Source organism: Pezoporus flaviventris, unplaced genomic scaffold (genome assembly GCF_033815535.1).
Source record: "Pezoporus flaviventris isolate CSIRO_AGI_PZ_B2104156 unplaced genomic scaffold, CSIRO_AGI_Pfla_v1 ptg000015l, whole genome shotgun sequence".
In the NCBI taxonomy this organism is placed as follows: domain Eukaryota; kingdom Metazoa; phylum Chordata; class Aves; order Psittaciformes; family Psittacidae; genus Pezoporus; species Pezoporus flaviventris.
Genome location: NW_026892563.1, coordinates 6,088,145 through 6,110,092, shown reverse-complemented (window position 1 = coordinate 6,110,092; position 21,948 = coordinate 6,088,145). Strand labels below are relative to the sequence as shown.

General features: G+C 37.7%; 1 protein-coding gene across 3 annotated transcripts in view; it reads right to left on the bottom strand.

Moving 5' to 3' along the window:
- The window catches only part of IL1RAPL1 (interleukin 1 receptor accessory protein like 1), a 735,754-nt gene that overhangs the window by 653,740 nt on the left and 60,066 nt on the right, over window positions 1-21,948 (bottom strand). The window lies entirely within an intron of this gene.

Here is a 21,948-nt window from a genome sequence, read left to right as displayed (position 1 = left end):
ATAATGCCCTTATTCATTAGTTTTGCTTCCATTTATTTATTCCATAGATTGAGCACAAGAATCACAATGAAATGAAAAATTAATAAAAAGCAAATCTGGTCATCTTCTTAGGAACAGTGAAATGGGAAAAATAAGAGAGAAAGCAAAAGACACTCCCACAGATGTAGCAGAGACTTCCTTTTAGATGAGCTGAAATCCCATGAGCAAGTTCAAACTAACACTAAATTAGAAGACGATGATATAAGGATGGGAGAGAGGTGAGTCACAGGATGTGGCTCATCCTTCACCTCTAATATGTTATAACGGATGGGAACCTAGCTTTGATTCCCACTCATGACAGGGACACACAACAAAGTAAGGTTTTTGTCAGTGTATTTGGCAGAGTATATATGTTTATGCTCCTCAGAACCGTTTGTCAGAAAGAGGCAGGAAAACACAGGTGTGCAACTGTTCTATGACCTTCTTACACCAGGGTGCCTGGCCAATGTTCTTGGTATGAACAACAGCAAGATAATGAGAAACTGCATGCTCCCCCGCGAGTGAACAATTACAGATCTGGCATAAAGCCAGTAGTTTTTCTAAGGATATAAAAGCCGGATCCTCCTGTAGCCAAATCCAAAACCTCACCTATGGGGGAATGCACCATGCAGGCATTTTCCCAGTTACCTGATACTCCTAGCACCAGCTGCAATGGGGCTTAATAGCTTGAATTGTGGGACTGGATGATGATTTGGAAGTAACTGGTGATGTATTTTTTTCTTAATCACTATTCTCTCTATGCAGTAAATATTCAATGCATTGCTAATTTTCCTCTGTGCTATACATATATGTACCTCTGATTCGCTTTACTGTGCTTATTTACTCTCTCTATATATACACATATATATCTGATTCGCATTAGTGTGCTTGTTTGTTTTAGTGTGCTTATTTGCTTTAGTGTGCCTGTTTAACAAACTGTGCATATTATATGGCTAGTGTGTGGTTGGTTTGTTGAGTACCCTGCCTTTTAGCAGAACAGATGTGAATAAAAGTTTTGCATTTCTATTACTTGTGTCCTCTGAGGATTGGGTGGTATCAGCAACTGGTGAAGAAGGGAATAAACTTTCTGTTAATTCCTCATACAACCAGGAGGGTGTCATCTATTCATGATGATTATAAGCTTTGTTCTGAAATGGCTGATAAGACTAACATCTCACATTTCAATGTATTGAAAGGGGAAAGGGAGGACAAATCTTCTGTCTAGTCAAGCTAGACAGTAGAGGCTATCTATAGTCATTACAGAATTTTATGCAAAAATATTCTTATCTAATGGGAGAAAAAATGGTCTGTGATCAATGTTTTTTTAGTATTACAAATAAAGACTCACAAAACTAATGTTTTTCATATTGACCTCTGTTAATCACAGCAGCATACAGCAACAAAAATTTCTTAAGAGGAACCACGTGGTACAGGATTTGATTTCAAAAGAGACTATGAATCTTTTACACTTTCACTGACAGTCAGGTTACTGAGTACCGAAGATATTTTTTTTTTGAAAGCAGTAGCTTAAAATACCTTCTTCTTAGAAAAGAACAGGTTAGAAATGAAATAGTGGGGGTGTAAAAGAGCACATTATGGGAAGAATTACTTAAATAATGACTTCATACAGAATCCATCTTCTAGCTTTATGTTTCAAGACGTTTGAGAACTAAATGCAAACTTACTGCATTATGACTTTGTTGAGGATGAGAGAGTGGAAATACAGTCTGATGACAACAGTTTGTGATATCTTACTTTATATAGCAATATTTATACTCATAGAAGAACATACAAGCATGAATATGTTTGCTTATTCATTGGCTGTAAACAAACTAGCATTTCAGCATCACAGATGAAGGTCTATCATTTACCTACATCCATGTGCAACTGAAGAAACGCTAGGCAACAAATTGCCTACCAATGTAGCAATTAAAGTGTGAAATATCCAATTACTGTGAGTTAAATTACGCGTATGTTAACATTTTGAGTTAAATTTAAAATTTAACTAAGTCTCATGATCACTGGCAATTATAAATAATACGAATCCTTGGAATTTTAGAAGCTAGAAATGAAGGTTCATTTTCCAGGGGCACAGTTAGTAGATATTACCAAGTGTTATGCCACATTTTACTGCAGACCTGAGTCAGACTTCCTGAAGTCAAAATCTCATTTCTCAGTCACTGCACTAACTGGTGCTGCAGGGAATCCTGAAGTTGGTACCTTCAGCCTCCAGGGTACTAGCAAGAATCAGCTCTTTGCTCTGTATAAGCCTAATGAACACTGTCCAAAGAACCACAGGATCTCACTATACAATTACAAATTCACTAAATAATAGGTTCTTACTGTGAAAGCAGATCCACACACACCCTTTTGGACCATATATCAAAACACAATATTGCAGATTACTGTGACAGAAATAAAAAGGCATGCATACATACCTACACATATATGTGTGTATATATATGTGTGTATTCATATGTATTTAGACGTATTTTTCTGTGAAACCATGCAGTAGCTATAAAGCTTGAAGTTACCAAAGAAAGCCTCAGTAAATACAAATTTATCAGTAAGAAACAGTTCAGTCAATTAAATTCTTCTCCTGGTCCATGCATATATCATTCATTTAACTTGTCAACAAGAAGAAATATATTTATTACAATGGTATAGTATGGATTGCATTTTAAACATGTGACACCACTATGGAAGCCATTCTCATGTACATTTATTCCCAGAGATTCAGCTCTAGCTTAAAGGCATAAGCAAAATTGGCTGTTGCCTACATTGCTTGCGGTAAATCCCTAGAAAATAAAGTCTGCTACTGTCTTTGAGATATGAGAAAACACTTAACTGCTAATGGGGATTTAAAAGGGGAGGGATGGTTCCCAGCAGCAGCTACTGACTCCTTGCAATAATACAAGCAACAAGTAAGATCTTACATAGGCTCTTCCCAGAGTTTTCCAACCCTTCTCTCCTGCTTCCATTCCCTTTTCCACAGTAAGAGAAATTTCTTTTCTGGTCTTTTATTCAGTTAAGAAAAGTTAAAATCAAAAGTTCAAACAAACAAAACAGAGTCAGCAGTCAGTAAAGCGGAGGGAGCTGGTGCCTTATGACTTTGGAAGTTGTCTGAGAGGTTGGAAAATCTGCTTCACGTCATTCATATGACTGATTCAAAGCAGACACTTAACATCTCATGTCCCCTGTTCCAGGTGAGTGCCTGAGCAACTGACTATTCTAGAAAATGTCACCCTAGTGAAATTGGTTGTAAAAACAAAATAAGCAAGTCAGAAAGGAATAAAAATAACATCCCAAGGGGGATCACACAAGTCCACAGAAAATGCCTTCACTGCTGCAATGAAGATGCCTAAGGCCTAGACACTGTAACATACTCAGTTAAGTTTTAGGTGACATAAAAAGTCATAATTCTGAGAAGTCAAATTCTTAAGAATAACTGGATTGTGATACTCCATGAATTAGAAATAATTCCCTTTCGGCAATGAATTGTTTTAATATGAGACTATTTTAGTCACCTAGCTTTTTTTTTTTTTTTTTTTTAATAACATTAAGGAATTTCTATTTTAACAAGTGGAACAAGTCTGCTGTTTTTTAAGTGATAGGCAGATAATCAGCCTACATAGACATATACGTAAATCCTTTTTACTTTTTTTTTTGTTCTGGTTTTCGGTTACCTCCACCAAAAAGCTGAGACAATGTATGGTAGTTATAAACTTAATTGCTCCTTTTAGGCTGCATCAATGTTAGCATATTTTACATACTTTTTGGCTTTTATACTGCATGGGTGAATAGTCAACGAGCAAAATCTTTAAGAATCAGGGAATTTTAGTTGCTTTTTCTTTATATGATAACAAGAATTGAAATAATTTACATCTTGAAGCAGTATTCACAAATTCAGGTTTTCAGTAGTGGGTTTTTTGTCTGCATGAACCACAACGCTGAAAACATGTTGAATATTCCTGGATAAACATATTCCACACAAATTTTAACAGGGCATATATATATATATATATATATATATATATTTTTAAGTGTTTTCTGTACAGGGTGTCATTGATCATCACATGAATTATACAGAAAGCCTCTAGCATCTGTATCACCAAGTATTTAATTTTTCAATTGATGCAGAAATAGAAATACAGCTGTATCTCAACACTAGCAGGCTTTGGGGAAATGCCAAGAAAGCTTTTTTCCTTAAATTGTCATGAATACTCACTGCGAGGAGACACATGCACACATGCTTCCCAAAACAGCTCAGCAGAGAGTATATTAACAATAGTAAGGCAATTCCTGATAAGACAGGAAAATGAAAAAGAAAATTCTCATTTCTTAATTTCCTAATTTTACTTATGTTCATTTTGGGACTTTCCCAAAACCCAAATTAAGCTTAATTGAAGTAAGAAATTTTCCATTGGCTTACTCCCTCGCAATAATTTTGGGGTTGATTCTCAGTTAGCCTATAAATGCTAGCAGCTTCCATTACCTAATTATCTGAAAATCATTTTTCTTCCCGTGCTTCCTAACACTGAAGAACGTTCTTTTACACATGTTCAAAACTACTTCACTATCTTCCATTACAAAATTGCAGGATCTTGTAAACCCTGCAAAGCACTTCATGACTGTTCTATGGCAACATCATGGAAGTTTTATGTTTGCTAGGAAGATTAGTCCACTTAAAAAATAAAATAAAAAAAAAGGGGGCAAAAAAAATCCCACACAACAAAAAACCCAAATAAGACAAAACTTCCCTTAAGCCTGTGTATTTTCACGTGACAGAAAAGACTTTAAACAGCAGTAAAAACTTCACAGTTTTCAATTTCCCTTCTTGACAAGTGATAACTGGGGTATACACTGAGAGTTTCTTTCTTGGTGCGAGTACTACCAAATAAGGCACAAAACTGTCCTGGATAAATTATGAATGAGTAACAAAATTACAAAGAAACAAAACCTGAATATATAACAAACAAATAAACAAAAATGTCTGTTCAGTAACAGTCTCTTTTTATATAGCAGTTCTTTAAAAATCCCTGAACAGCATGTCATTAGATCTCCCAAAGTGTAAAAACCAGTACAAGATATTAGTGTAATAATAGAACCTATCTTTGGTACAGTCAGAACACAACTCAAACAGCTTGAAAACAATCACTTTGAATTCTTAAATTGCAAGGACAAAGTAAATTTTTACCAGTGTGATTTCATAAATAAGTATCACTTCATTGTCGTAAGGGGTTCAGGCTTAAACAGGTTAAGATCCAGGCTGGATATAAGGAAGAAATTCTTTACTGTGAGAGTGGTGAGACACTGGAACAGGCTGCCCAATTTTCCTGGTTTCAGCAGTTGCTGTCATTTTTCTCCTTCTTGGTAGCTGGTGCAGCGCTGTGTTTTGACTTTCAGCTTGGGAACAGAGGTGATAACAAGGATGTTTTGGTTTGGCCAAGGACTTTGTGAGCCTCATGCTCTGCCGGGGAGGAGGGGAAGCTGGGAGGAAGCAGAGACAGGACACCTGACCCAAACTGACCAAAGAGATATTCCATACCATAGCACATCATGCCCGGGATGCAACTGAGAGTTACCCAGAAGGGCTGGGACTGCAGGGTCGGAGGAGGTATCGGTCAGTGCTTGGTCGGGCTGGAGGTCAAGTTATCGGTCAGCTGGTGGTGAGGTGTTGTATTCTCTTCCCTTGTTATTTCTGTTCTCATTATTATTATTGGTGGTAGCAGTAGTGATTTCTGTTATACCTTAGTTACTAAACTGTTCTTATCTCAACCCAGGGGAAAGACGGGGGGGGGGGGGGGGGGGGGGGGGGGGGAAGTGAGTGAACAAGCTGCCTGACTGGTTTTAAACCATGACACCACTGAAGGTGTGAATGCTCCATCCCTGACAGTGTTCCAAGGCCAGGTTGGGCAGAGCCTTGAGCAACATGGTCAAGAGCAACATGGGCAGGGAGGTGTCCCTGCCCATGACAGAGTATTGGAACTAGATGATATTAAGGTTCTTTCCAACCCTAACCATTCTATGATTCTACAATTACTGTTCTAGAACAGAGGGAAAGCCCTAACAATACTCAAAACATTACCTAGAAGAAAATACACCTATTTCAAAGACATAAAAATAATCCTTTCCGAAGTCCCAGGAAACAGAAAGTTTCAGCAATCAAATTCTGAAGAAGTCATGAGAAACTAGTCATAAGCACCAGGAAGGCAATAAGGTACTGGTTCTGCTTTGCAAACCACCCTCTTCATGCTAAGCAGCATTCCCAAGTTCAAGAAAGTTGTGACTGTCATGAGAAAAAAATAAAACAAACAGAGGTGACTAAAAAAGCACTAAGTGTTGAAGGAATGGTGACAGTGCTTTCAGCAGTGATAACCAAAAGCCAATACGCCACCTGTGCAGCAAAGCAGGCTGTGAATAGTAATTCAGTAGAGTCCTTTGGATAGCTTTCCAACCAACTGTATCATCACATTTCACATTATACCTGGCACTCATTACTGCTTTCTTTTAAAGATTCTTTTCATTGTTAAGATTTTCATCTCCTTAAGACTCCATCCATCATGCATGGTACAGTACACATGGCAATTTGGCTGGAAAAATTTAAGTTCATTTCATGTATCTCTATATAAAAATACAATCTGCCATTCCCAAAAGTTTCCGTTAAGAAACATGCATTGCTTAAACATTTAGAGTAGTTAAAAATGATTTTACAAGCAAGAAACCTTCTGTCAGAACTAGAAAAATCCTGGTATCTAGTTCAGTATTTATTTTCCCAGTTTTTTATAAAACAGTAATGTCAACAATAGCATTTGCACTTAACCTGATGGACTAGCAAACATTCATATTTTGCATACTGTTTACATCTCTTAATGTGTTCCTAATTATTTTATTAAGTAACTTTTTTTTATGTGATAGGTAATGGAGAAGATTTCTGGAGAGTGCTTTATCTAGTAAGAGACAAATAAATTGCAGCAGGTTGCAGATGCCTGAAATATAATACATATGCTTGAGAATTCTCTAGAAGAAACAGATGACTATCTTGTCCCTCTGAACTATAGGCTAAAATAGTTACATAGGTGAAAACTATCTGACACATAATTTGATAGCTGTTGTGGCTAAGAAAAGAAAGTACTAATTCAGGAGAAATATAAAAAAGGGAAATGCCAGTGGCTTTCCAATGGTCTCATAGAACCTTGTGGGATCCACGGTCAGAAGGGTGTCCTCCTCACTTACAGATAATTCATCAAGGCTGGCTCAATCAGTCAGAAGTTCACAGCTACACAGTTCACAGACACAGGTTGGGCAGAGAAGAGATTCAGAGCAGCCCCATGGAGAAGGACTTGGAGATGTTGGTCGACGAGAAACTTAACATGAGCTGGCTTCAGTGTGCACTTGCGGCCCAGAAAGCCAACCATATCCTGAGCTACATCAAAAGCAGACTGACCAGCAGGTTGAAGGAGGTGATCCTGCTCTTGTGAGAACTCACTTGGAGTACTGTATGCAGTTTTGGTATTCCGAACATAAGAAGGACATGGAGCTGTCAGAGATAGTCCAGAGGAGGTCAATGGGGATGATAAGGGGGCTTGAGCACCTCCCATGTGAAGATAGGCTGAGAAAGTTGGGGCTGTACAGCCTGGAGAAGAGAAGACTGCGTGGAGACGTCAGTATCTGAAGGGGGCCTACAAGGATGCTGGAAAGGGACTCTTCATTAGGGACTGTAGTGATAAGACAAGGGGTAATGGGTTCAAACTTAAACAGGGGAAGTTTAGGTTAGATATAAGGAAGAAGTTCTTCCTTATGGTTGCGTAAGGAAGTTGTGAATGCTCCATCCCTGACGGTGTTCAAGGCCCCGTCTTTGTGATATGGTTTAGCGTGAGGTGTCCCTGCCCATGGCAGGGGGGTTGGAACTGGATGATCTTAAGGTCCTTTCCAACTCTAACTATTCTATGATTCTGTAAGTGCTGGTGCACAAAGGGCAGGAAAGGAAAGCACTTGACAGTGTGCCAATGAGTTATTTACTCCTGGGGTAACACAGCAGTGGATACACAGGAGTTCATCCCTGGGAGCCTTTACATTAGAGAAAGAAATGCATCAGCCTAGGTTTGAAACAATCCAGTATTGTTAGTACAAGTACATGCCTCCCTCTTAATAACTAACAACTCATGATCACAAAGAATCTGAAACTGAAGAAAGGTTTTTGCAACAAAACATGAACAAATTGAACTGAAATACTAGATGAAAACAAGTTATCTAGTAGAATGCATAAGAAATGTGTACTCAGGATGCTAATTAGGCCAACTGGTTAATGGAAAATATAAAACTATAATTTCTTTTTCTGGAAAGAAAACAAAAAACTGATAACAGCCTGGCAGACAATATTAAAAAAAGTTAGCTCTATAGCAATGTTTAAAGAAAGCTAGATTGAAAACGGTTGTATTGTTACTTACTTTCTAAAGGGAGTTAGACTAGCAATGTATAAGAGGATAAATAAAACACTTCTCCCTTTTCAGTCTCAAGTATGTAAAGTCAGACAAAGAGACAAAATTCAAATATTATCTTCAGAGAAGCTTTGACATGCCATTCTTCCAAAATTAATAAAAAAGGTCTTCCTTCCAAATCTGTGTGTATGGGTAACCAATATTCAACTTACTATGACATGGATTTGACATGTGAGATGTCTAATCATAATTATCTGCTCTTGTATTGTTTCTTGACCATTCTGTATCTTTGCTTTTTGCAGATGGATAGCTTTGTTCTTATATCTAGCTGAAATGCTACCTCTGACAAAACTGACAGATTTTTAATACAGCAAATATAATTTTATTGGATAATTCTGTCTGTGTTTTCAAGCAACTAAATTAACTCCTGAAATATTGACAATAGCAGCATAACAATAACCTTGCTCTACTAAGTATATTCAAACTCTTTTTCTATCTATGGTAAATCTTCAAAGACTAGCTATTTACAGCAAAACCAACAGCAGAAAAGCTGGGATACTTCAGATTCCTATGGGTGTTGTTTTCTCCCACTTTCTACTTAGTGAAGAGCAGCAGTTACATAACAACATGTTTGAGGAAAAAAAAAAATCACTAGATGCAACTTAAAGTAAGTGAAGAAATCTCTAATTTTGAGCCTAAGTTAGGACAAAAGCACTTTTTTAGAAGTTAAGTCTTCCTGAAATTTTCTGAATAGTTACTTGACAAAGTAAGCGTGATGTTCCTCAGACACTCGCAGATGATTTTAGGTACTTTGACAAGCAACACACATTAAAAGAATGATTTAATTCCCCAAAAAAATTCTAAATAGTATTTCCCATCTGATTCACTAATGAGAGAGCAATTTTCCCTCAAAATGAAGAAGGACAGAAGAATGTGGAGGATGAAGCTCCACTGTGGATATTCTGACAGAATGTTTACATGCAGTATAATAAACCCACTCAACACCACTATCAGTTTACATAACACTAACATCAGTGGTTTTACGTATATACAGCAGGGTATGTATTTTCCTTTTTCCACAGTTGACATTTGTAACACCATCTTAAAAATGCAATGTAATCTCAGGCCCTTGGAGAACAATCTGCCTCTCATTTAATGCTTACTCGACCATGCCATATTAGATGTTCAAGCTAGTGGTCTGTAATTCACATTATACTTCAAACCATAGGAGCTCACTCCGTACTTTAGAGTTGTGAAAAGGGAGAAATAAGTAAGTGGTTTGTTTATCCCTTCACTTTCACAGGCTGATTGACAAGCCCTTTACGCTGGTTCAAACCAAATTTTTAAAACCTGCTGTCAGACCCCAAAACATTACCATGCCTGACTGTCTCTGCCCAGCCTCCCCTGGGGCCTCCCCGCCCACAGGCCCAGGACCCCATTTCATCTTATCCCAGAGACGTCAGTCACTGCTCAGAGACACTGTAGGAGTGCTGGCCTCCAGCTCTAGCTCTGGCCCTGCCTCTTGGACAGTACCAACACTGTAAGGGGTCCATCTCAGCATGGACTTACTCATACTGGCTAGAGCGCCAGGAGAGACTCCGGCTCTGTCTCACCACCTGCCATGCCAGGCGCTGTCAACAGACCCCATAACTAGCCCCTATGCTGTGGAATTGCAAACCTTGGGTGCCAGTGTCACCCCTGGGGTCAGGCTTCCCACTTCAGGGGGCAGTCAGCTCTCACTGCACCCTGGCACCTCCCTCCTTAACAGGGTCTGAAATCCAGAATAACTATTCACCAGTGTCTGCCTCACATCTTTTTGTTTCCAACAGATTTTTTTCTCACATTTTAATGCTGTAAATAATCTGGGAAGAGTCACTACTTCCCCTTGAAAATGCAGAGATTATAAGAGATTTCTGTGTACAGAAATGATAATAAAAAGTATTAGAAGTTCACAATTTTATAGATTTCTGTATCTATGATAAAATTATTTTAATATGTCAGCCCACTATATAACATATAAAAGCATTTGGGTAGCAGCAATTCAGTATCTGTATGAGATTTCACAGTCAAGCTACTACCTGATAAAGACAAAAGAATTCATATAATGGATTTGCCATTTCCACAAGAACAACAAGGACCTGAAGAGAAATACACATACAAAGGATAAGTAAGCTTTGCCATTCAGATACAGCATCTTTGTATAATAAAAGAAGAAATATTTCTACAAGGATTATCATTATTAAACTGGTTTGTAAAGGATTCAAGCATTGATTATATATAGTATTTTCCTTTGTAGTTTATTAAAAGTTTCAGGGAGAAAACTTCAAGACTACAATTTGTTATAACTCCATGACAATGTGTTATGCTACACAGGTCTACCCAGCACAGTGGCAGGAAGATAGTAATTATTTCAAAGGAGAGGGAGTCCCCAATTTTGTTTTATTTTCCTACAATAATGGTAAGTGTAGTCATTATCACAGCAGGTCTTTTGCTTTGTTCTACACCCCATCCTGTGAGCCAGATTGCATACAATACTGATGATCACATCACAAATTCATAAATTCTGATCTTCTATTATAAAAAAGAGCAGAAGGTTAAAATAATGTAAATAATGCTATGAAGCTTCTCACATTAAAACTGGAAAGTGTTTAACTTTGAATCTGCCCAGGCCCATCATTCAGTTTGGGATTACACTCCTTAATCCTACTTCATTTTCAGTGTTGAAGTTGTTTGACTAGATTTTGAAAAGCATAATTTCTTAGCCAAACTCTGCTCACTACTTCAGTGCTCTAGTACCAACCAGCTACCTAATAATTCCAATGCTAAAGAATCTTTCTTTCTTTGAGTACAAAGTAGCAGACCTATGATTCTACTGCTTAACTTTGGCTGTGATCTGAAAGTGCACTGAGACCCAAGGTCAGAAAACGGTGCTGCAGGCCTAACCAACTACAACTTCTAAGTGCTGCTAAATATTACTGCTTATTAATAGCTGCAATTTATAACATGACACTAAGAGGAAGAAGACATTTTCAGAAGAGGCAGAACTTCCTGTTTACTTCCTGTTTGCTTCCTGTTACCAGGCACAGCTACAGATTGCACAGAGAAAAGATTCAGAGCAGCCCTGTGGAGAAGTACTTAGGGGTGTTGGTTGATGAGAAAATGAACATGAGCTGGCTTCAGTGTGTGCTCGCAGCCCAGAAAGCCAACCGTATCCTGGGCTGCATCAAGAGGAACGTGACCAGCAGGTCAAAGGAGGTGATCCTGCCCCTCTACTCTGCTCTTGTGAGATCTCACTTGGAGTACTGTGTGCAGTTCTGGTGTCCTCAACATAAAAAGGACATGGAACTGTTGGAACAAGGCCAGAGGAGGGCCACAGGGATGATCAGGGGACTGGAGCACCTCCCATATGAAGATAGGTGAGAAAGTTGGGGCTGTTCAGCCTGGAGAAAAGAAGGCTGCGTGGAGACCTCATAGCAGCCTTCCAGTACCTGAAAGGGGGCCTATAGGGATGCTGGGGAGGGACTCTTCACTAGGAACTGTAGTGACAGGACAAGGGGTAATGGGTTAAAACTTAAACAGGGGAAGTTTAGATTGGATATAAGGAGGAAGTCCTTTACTGTTAGGGTGGCGAGGCCCTGGGATGGGTTGCCCAAGGAAGTTGTAAATCATAGAATCATAGAATAATTAGGGGGGGAAAAGACCTTAAGATCATCAAGTTCCAACCCCCCTGCCATGGGCAGGGACACCTTACGCTAAATCATATCACCCAAGGCCTCGTCCAACCTGGTCTTGAACACTGCCAGGGATGGAGCATTCACATCCTCCCTGGGTAACCTATTTCAGTGCCTCACCACCCTAACAGGAAAGAATTTCCTTCTTATATCCAACCTAAACTTCCCGTTTAAGTTCCCCACTACAGTCCCTAATGAAGAGTCCCTCCCCAGCAACCCTATAGGCCCCCTTCAGATACTGGAAGGCTGCTATGAGGTCTCCACGCAGCCTTCTCTTCTCCAGGCTGAACAGCCCCAACTTTCTCACCTATCTTCATATGGGAGGTGCTCCAGTCCCCTGATCATCCTCGTGGCCCTCCTCTGGACTTGTTCCAACAGTTCCATGTCCTTTTTATGTTGAGGACACCAGAACCAGTGTGTAGCGATGAAATACATAATATACAGACTTGAAGCTTCAACAACAGTCTGATGGATAATGTCTGTTCCAAACCCTTCCAAAATTAATTTCAGATTATTAGCTGTGGAAAATATAAATGAAATAAAGATTTATGCATATGCAGGTCACAGGCTGAGTATTATACTCTGCAGTACATTCAGTATGTTTCTGTCATTTTCATAGCTGGAGCTATTATAATGAGATTCTTCAAAACCTTGGTTTGAGAATAATGATCAAAAGCAGAAAAAGAGCACTGTCAAAAATAACCTTCCTCTGGAAATTAGGAACAGTGTCCTCCACCATGACAGGTACTCACCTCCCCCTTAAAAACTCAGATTTCAAATACTCATGGATCAGAAGGACACTAAGAACCACTCTGGTCTCAGCTGTGGTAGACCAGACTTGGGATTCCAAGCCCCTAATTCAAAGCTTTTTTTCTTAAAATAGATGAGATGCCTAAGAGAAATAACAGAAGTGACTGGAATCCTGGGACTGTTCCTTTCCCACAGAAGTGTTATAACTATTAAGCCAGAATTTGTTCCCTTTTGCTTCTTTTTTCCAGGCCCCTGAATTTAGTATGCATAGCTACATGGTGGCCTGTTTTACCCAAAAATCATAGAGATTGCTGTTGTCAAAAATAATTGGATGAGACATTTGGAAATGTAAGTTCAAATCCTTCAAATCAAGAAGACTTATAAAATAATGCTCTTATTTCTTGAGCATGTGCTGTAACTCCTTAACACATAGACACATTGCATGCTTTCAAAGGAGTAGTTTGTTCCCAGTAAAATATTATGGTGTAAAATAAACGCAGCAAATGTTTATGGGTAGCTCATTCAAAACTACTCAGTTAATTTCTACCCTGTTGTACAGGGTAGAATGATTCCCATCATATTGATTAAACATAAAAGTAGAGCATTCCATAAAAAATTATCCGCTCTCATTGTGTAAGCCCCCAGGAAGTTTTAAAAGCTCACTAGAAATGCATCTAGTTTCCACAGAATTCAAAACTGAGCATAAATGTATTTAGCTGTGAATCCACCCTGTTGACTGTCTACTATCATACCAATAAATTACATATACAAAATCTATATTCAGGATAATACTTCTGAGGTTTGACCTCTTTGAAAAATGGATGTACAAAATGTAAGATTTTAGGTATTTTATATTATTTTATTATATGTATCAACATCCGATGCTTAAATTATTTCCACAGGATTTTGAATTCAAGCACATACTCACTCATGCACACTAAGAAGGAGCATGATCTCCCACTCTCTAATAGCAGTCATCCCAAGCCTCAGAAATGAACTGGGAAGGCAGTACTTTTTGGGTTCCTGCAGAAGTAGAAGATGCACAAGTGACAGTCATCTATCTGTTCCTATCTCGATTGTTTGAGGCTGTTGTGCTCACATATCAATGGGGGGATCAGAATTGGGCATATATACAAGATTAAATTTACTTCATAGGTAGTGAATTTGATACCATGCACATATATCCTATTAAATCTTCATTGGTTATAGCACCAGGATATTAATCAGAGCTATTACAGTTATTAAGTTATTAGTAGAACAGTTTATGGGGTTCCAGTCCCTTCTATTTTTTTTTTTTCACATTTCTTTTTACATCTCTTTAAAGGAAGGCAGTTATTTTGAGGATAGATTTTGACCCTAAGGCTTCCAAAAACCAATTATGGCAGGAAAGATGCCACTGTTTCATCAAGATGACCAAAGGGCAACAGTTTGGAAGGACAGATACCAAGTGGGCTTCTACACAGCCTGTTGTTAGCTCAGTATTACTCAGTAATCATTTACATGATGGGAAAAAAATATTTTGTTTATTACATTTCCAGATTAAATACAGTGGGATGAATTGCATAACTGTTTGAGGTCAGGGACAGTATTCAAAATTATCTTGACAGACCACAAAAATAATACAATAAAATTGACAAAACTGTAGAGAAACAAGTATAAATTATCACATTAAGATGTAATGAACCAAATACAAATAGGATGAAGAACAGCTGGCTATGTATTGGTTCTACAGAAAAGAAACTATCAATTACAGTAGATCAGAAGCTGACTACAACTCATATTACATTTACTAAGAAGTTAAATGCCAACCTGAGATGTGCTGAAAGCAGGGTAATCGTGAAATCTTTACCTTTGAAGATCTAAGGAACTTAAAGTTTACACACATTACATTAGTACAGTTGACCTTGACACTGGGCAGTGGAACAGTTTTATTCTATGCTTTTCATTCTTTGAAACTTCCTCTGAAAATAACAGTGGGATGCCTATGAAGTGAACATGCTTTGGAACATAACCTGAAAACAAACAAACAAACAGGGAACAGAAGAGTTCTTAAGAGGGAGAGCAAGAGTGTCAGATACAGATAACTATCAGTTCACCAGTACTGGCAGTGGCAGCAGCCCAGAATGTATCATTTAGAAAGAAATGATGGTGCTATAAAGGGCTTATTCAACCACTGATGCAGACATTAGGGGCTGAACTACTGGTTTTGCCTAACCTATTCAGCAACATTCAAAGACAAAAAGCATTCCTAGAACAGATACTGGCACTGCTGATGTTTGTCCACAGTTTGGGATAAGATATTCTGAGGTGGATCTCAAAGCTAAGTGCATGTTTCATTTATTTTCCATTAGAAAAGGCTTAAAGAAAGGACTCTTAACAGTGTAGGGACAAATATGGCAGAATCAGAGGAGGCACAGATGTTGGCCTGAGGCACTGCTGCAGACACCACAGTTAAGAAGGAGTCTTAAAAAAAAGGTGTTTTGCTCCATCACCCCCTGCCTCTGGTTCCCTCATTGTGTATATGCATTTTGTGGTTCCAACCACTTGCAAATATTTTCCTTGCCAGCATTGTGCTTCATCCCCAAAGACATGGCAAGTCTCCACCAGATGCAACAGGGATAAAGGTGTGGTAGGCAATTACAAAGTTTTGCAGAGAGGTCTAAAGAGAGGGTGGAAGGCAGGAAGGTCAGGTTGCAAGATCACACTTCAGAGTAGCTAATTAGCACTGTATGTGACAGAACGCATGGCAGAAGGCAATGCAAGATGCCACTCAAATTTTTAAGTTCTTTAAAGCACACAGAGTTAATATATGATGGAAATCTAAAGGAGTTTGACAGGCGTCCACCAAAAGAAACATCATTTGAATTGTCACAGATTAAAAGATCAATTTGTTAAATCAGATCCAATATCAAGATTGTAGTGTAAGTATATCCCTATGCTTACTTCATTAGACATTTGTCTTTCAAGCATGGTGTTAAACACATGCAATGTTGATTTTAAACCTTATTTTTTTCCTCATTTGATCCTACAGTTGAAAAATACCTACTTAGCGGTTCTATTTCATTTGGAACAACTGAGCAAAGCCCTTTAGCATTAATTTAAGGGCATGCTTAATGAGACCCCTATTAGACAAACTAAATAATCTTAGTTCTATTCATCTACAGTATTTCCAATTTGTAAGTAGATGAGACAAAGTATTTTCCAATAGATGTGGCTTAAAGAAATTTTATAGTTGTATGAATAAGATCAAATCAGAATGCTTCTCAGGTCAGATTTCTTTATTTTTTAATTTCTAATAATATATACAACTCAAATAAGACATTTAACAGTTGCTTATCACTATAAACATCTATTTAGATGGAGGATAGACTCACAACATGTCTGAAGTTGTTATTGTTACAAGAAGCATTATGAGAATATTCCACACTTTCTTACAATGCCAATAAACAACAAAAACTTTCCCAGAATAATTTAATGGAATAATCCCTTTACTGAAATAATTAGTACTGAAGTATTAAAAATATGTATTAGAATTAAAATGTACAAGATTTTTGTTGTGTTGCATTTACTTTAGCTGAAATTTTTCATGCATCTCTTCCTCTGAACTCTGCAAACTGAATGGAAGCTTTGCATACATGAAGTATACTGAGCATACACAGTTCGTATGCTGCTGGACATTCAGTTAAATATATTAGTTAAATATTAGCTAAGATTTTGGTTGAATGGTTTATCCTAAGAGTTTTCTTCCACATGAATGTCATCAGTAAAGGTTAGTTCTGATTTTAAGAGTTAAAAATCACATTCATATGTATCATCTCCGATTTATCATTCACACCAATTCACTAACAATTTTGTCTGTCCCTCCCCCCACCCCCACCCCCCCCCCCCGTAAAAAAATTGGTATTACAGCCAAGAAAGTCCTTCCTGTGACTATTGCCAGTTTAAAATATTTTGGTTTACAATGTTTTCAATAAGGTTAATTCCCTTTTCTTTCTGAATATGCCTGATCATCAATGGGAGTTTTATAGATATAAGGGATGACGACTCAAATTGTAGTCTTTGCTCATCCCAGTTAGTTGAAAATTTAGACTGGAGAAAAGCAGACTGCAACTCTCATTTAAATTCATTAATACTGTCATGAAATCATTTAGCTGTTTTATGTATTGGAGCAGATGCTAGTGAAGCCTAAAATAAAACGGGAAGGGACCATTTTGCTTTCAACAAAGCAGTCTTTGCGGGCTTGAATTTGGTAAAGACATCATGCTATCTTTTAATGACTGTTCCCTGGATGACTATCTCCCTAACAACAGATGATGCTTGTGTAATATTGTCTGAAACAAAAGGGCTTCAATTTGTAATCCTACTCTCATCACAGTTTGATTACCAAAACAGGCAAGAAGAGGAGCCAGATTACTTAATAGTATCACCCTCTCACTACCACCCCCAGATAAAATCTGAATTCCTTACTCAGAAGATTATATCTCATCTTAACCATATCACTTCTAAGAATATAAAGAGACCAGTTTTAGGATTAACAGATCCCCCTTCGTGCTTTCTTTCCCTTACCCCTTTCTGAAGGCAAATCATTTCCCGGAAGATGAGAACTCCTGTTTTATTCCTGTAATCTGCATGCTTACCAACATCTCTGAAGACAAACACCTATATAAACTCCACCAGAAATTATTTACCCACTTTGAATGAAAGCACAGACATAAAACCTCAAGGACTTTATTTTGTTGTCATGACCACCTTTTGTAATTAATACAGTCTAAAAAAAAAAACAACAAAAAAAACCCCACACAGCTTTTTTTTTTTTTTTGTCAGCTTCATGCTTATTCAAAGGTTGCAAAATACTAGCTAATCTTATTTTAATATATTCCAAATAACAGCAATTATGAGGAACTGAAATGAGTCCGGGAGATTTAATATTGAACCTTCACAGAGGATGTGCACCATGCCTTTGTATTTTTATGCTTTAGGCATGTGCATGTTCTCTTCTCTGAGAATCAACTCACTTAGAGACCTCATTCTCATAGAAAAATACATTTGCCAAACAGCATCACTTATTTTTAAAAGCAAAAAAAAACAGTGAGTCATTTTGGAGTCTAAATTCAAAAAGATCAGAGCAATAAAACCTTTGCAAGCTGTCAGGTGGTTCAGTGTTTGGGCATATGACTTCTACAAGGGCAAACTTGGAAAATCCTGAAAAAATCTGCTATAATGACATTCAGAACAATCCCTGACATTTCAACTAAATCAATTATTTATGAAAGAGTGAATTCTTTGTTTACAATTGCATCTATATTTTTAGGAAGTGATGGAATAAACACGATTTTGGTGTTTAATACCAGCCTAATAAATTCTGAGTGCTACAGCACAGTGGACAAGAGAGAATAAATTATCCGAAGTTTCAATTAAAAGCTAATGTGTTTCAAGATTGTAAAAGTGTTTTGATGAAGTAATGATTGCAAAACAAAGAATTCAATTACCCATTCTTGCTTAGATTTTAGAAATGCATTAAGTGTGTGTGGAAAGAAAGAAATTAAATAAAGAAAGGATGTCATCTGTCAGATCTGCTAAGGACCTAAGGAGAACTACCTGCTGAGCCTTGCAGGGAACCTCCACTACAGTGCATAATTCCCTGCAGGCTGTGCTAAGGCGTCTCCAAGAATGAGCACTGAACTTATATTTATACCTTTTATACCTAATCCTGAGTACATGTCCTATTCTGCAAATGGAAGAGGATTTTTAAATTCATTTTAAATTGCCAAATTCTCATGTGACTTTAGGAAAGATGTTCTATGTTTAGCAAAATAATAATAAAAAGCCAAATTTCTTTTCAAACTTTTTATTCCCTTTTCCTGCTTGTTGAAATGAAAATGAATCAATAGTGAACTCAGCTTCAAGTTTAGGATCACAGCAGGATTTAGTTTTAATTTCTGGTTAAATTTACATGTGCACCCATCAGTTACTAATTTTAAAACTGTGTCCTTCAATGTTTCTCTATGACCTTAAAAAGCTTTTCTGCACTTTAAGATTTATTGAACATCTCTCTAGTTACAAAGTACATATATTTTGTACATTTTAGATAGGAAATGTTTACTATATAGGTGTAAAAAGGAAAGCTAAGCGGTACTCTCTCTACTTTGTTGATACTCGGTGACAAAAAGCATAGCTCGTAATAAAAACCAGAATGAGTACAGAAAAAATCTATACTCAGAATTTGCTTGGTGCAACAGAGAAGCCATGTCCTTTTAATCTGCTCTTTAAACATTACAAAGAGCAGAATGGTGGGCTGGAAAAGTATGTATTTGTCAACTCAGAGCAAGTGTGCTCCTGGGAATTACGAATGACCTCCATGGTATGCCTTATTCCTAGACAGTCCATGCTAAAGTGAAATAATTTTATACCATTTTGACAAGCCAGATCACATTTTGTACTTCTTCATGTACATAGCAATAAAAAGAATATAAATATTACGTGGGTAAGCTTTCATAAAATCACCAGTGACCCACTTTATAAAAGAAAGCTACCACATTGTCCTGAAATGATTTCTGGGCTTAGAACTTTGAGTAACCATGGTATTTTTTGTAATTAAGTGTTAGCTTAAATTTCTAAGCCTACTGAATAGCCAGCAATCATTAAAAGGTTTTCTAGTTTAATGGCATTATTTGTATTCATGCTATGAACTGTACTTGGCAGCGGTATCAAATGTGATGTAAGGAAGGACATAGCACTGGGTCTTAGCACCACACTTCAGACCAGAAAATCACCCTGGTCAAGCTGCAGACCTAAAGAAGATATTAGGGGGATGCACAAGTGGAGGTGAAGCAGTAGACAACTGAGCTGATACAGCTGTCAGTGGGGACAGAGTTGAAACAATGAACTTTTCTCCAGTGTTTTAACTTACACACAGTTTAATATTCCTGTTTAGTATCCACACCTTATCTTCTTAAAAAAAAAAAAAAAAAGAAAAAGAAAAATAGAGCAAGAAGAATGGGTTAAGATAAATACTCTTTCTCAAATTATTCTTGCAGGCCTACGGTATTTACTTATATTTTAACAGCAGCTAGATAGAGCTCAACATCACAACCATTGAAAAGATAGAGTAGTATTTTGGTGAAGCTAGGTGGCTGGCTGTCATTAAAAAAAAATATGCTAAGACTGCTTAAGCAATTCTGACAGTCACAGAGCTTGGCAAATTACATTTTACAAGCTCTCCAGTGCAGATGAACCAGAAAAAGCAGTATCAAATGATTTTTAATACATATAAAGGACTTGTATTGAACAAACAATAAATGAGACCTGATGCTTGTAAACAATGTTGTTTAACTATCCTTATACAGTATTTCCTTCCTATGTTACAGCAAATTTTTTACTACTAAATTCCTCTAATAGAAGCTAGAAACTTTTAATTTATGTCCTTTTGTTTTTTTTTTTTTTTTAAGTGTTACAAACACTTGTGGGTAGAACAGGAAAAGAGAGGCAGGTAATAGTACTGCATGAGACATGGAGCAGGAGGGTACATTTAGGGTTATGATCAGTGTCACAGAGTCTAGATGGAGACCTGTAACTAGCAGTGCTCAGAAATGGCCAGTTCTGGGTCCAATAGTTTATCCATTAGCATCTTGGATGAAAGGATACAGTGTCTTCTCAGCAAGTTTGCTGACAATGCAAAACTGTGAGGAGTGGCTGATACCCCTAAGTGCTGTGCTATTATTCAGAAAGATCTAGACAGGATGGGCAGAGAGGAACCTTTTGAAATTCAACAAAGGCAAGTGCAGGGTGCTGCATTTACAGAGAAATAACTCCAGGTCCCAGTACAGGCTGGGGTCTGACCTGCTGGGACATAGCTCTGAGGAGATGGACCTTGGGGTCCTGGTGTGCAACAAGTTGTCCATGAGTCAGCAGCAATATGCAGTTGTGGCCAAGAAGGTCAATGGTATACTGTGCTGCATTAGGAAGAGCAGTGACAGAGGCAAAGGGAAGTAAGCCCAGAGAGGGTTGCTGGAGATAGTTGAGAGCTGACTGGACACAATCCTGAGCAATGTGTTCTACATGACCACGAAGGCTGGACTAGATGACCCATGGTGGTCCTTTCCAACTTTAACCATTCTGTGATTCTGTGATTTTTTTCACCATTGTAATATTTGTAACATGGAAGTTTCACCTTAGGAATGTTGTTCTTGATGTGTATCAGCATGAGATAAGGATAGCACCTTCTTCAGTGTTACACATGCACACTGTCGTGGTTTAAGCCCAGCTGGTAACTCAGAACCACAAACAAAGAGAAAGAAAAGGTAGTTTACCAGAATTAAAGCAGACTAGCAAGGACAGTTACGGTAACTTAAAAATAAAATGATGCTGTGTCAACTGTATCAAAAGATTTTGCTTCCCTGGATAACACAAATCAAGTGATCCTTGCTGTGAAAACTTTTTTTTTTTTTTTCTTGTAGGGGTAAATGAAATAGGAGAACAAGATATTATCACCTTAGGACATTTTTGACACATACAGCAGTAATTACATAGCCTGCTAAATAGGTATCTAGGCTAAACAGCAGAAAACATGCTGCAGCCAGCTGATATTAAAAATACACTAGAGAAAGTGTACATCTAATGAGGTAACATGTACTAGCTTAACAAATATTTGGGTCACAGTGCTACTGGTATAAGTCTGTGCTATTCTGCTGACTTGCATGGAGCTGCAGAAATTTCTGTGAGCTAGAATGTAAGCTGAAGCACATGCTCATTTTATGGTGAAGTAATAAACATTTGATTCAGACAGACATGCAAAGACAACAGACACTCCATAAGGTGACTTTACAGAACATAAATAGATAGCAAAACATTAAATTAATTTCCATAACATTTTGTCTGATGTATTTCTTTATCCTTCTTTTGCAACTGACCACATCAAGAATAGTGTTTAGATACCTTAACATAACTCCCATGCATCATAAGATACCCTTGCAAGACAAGGGCTCAGTACTTTCCTCCATCAGCAGCAC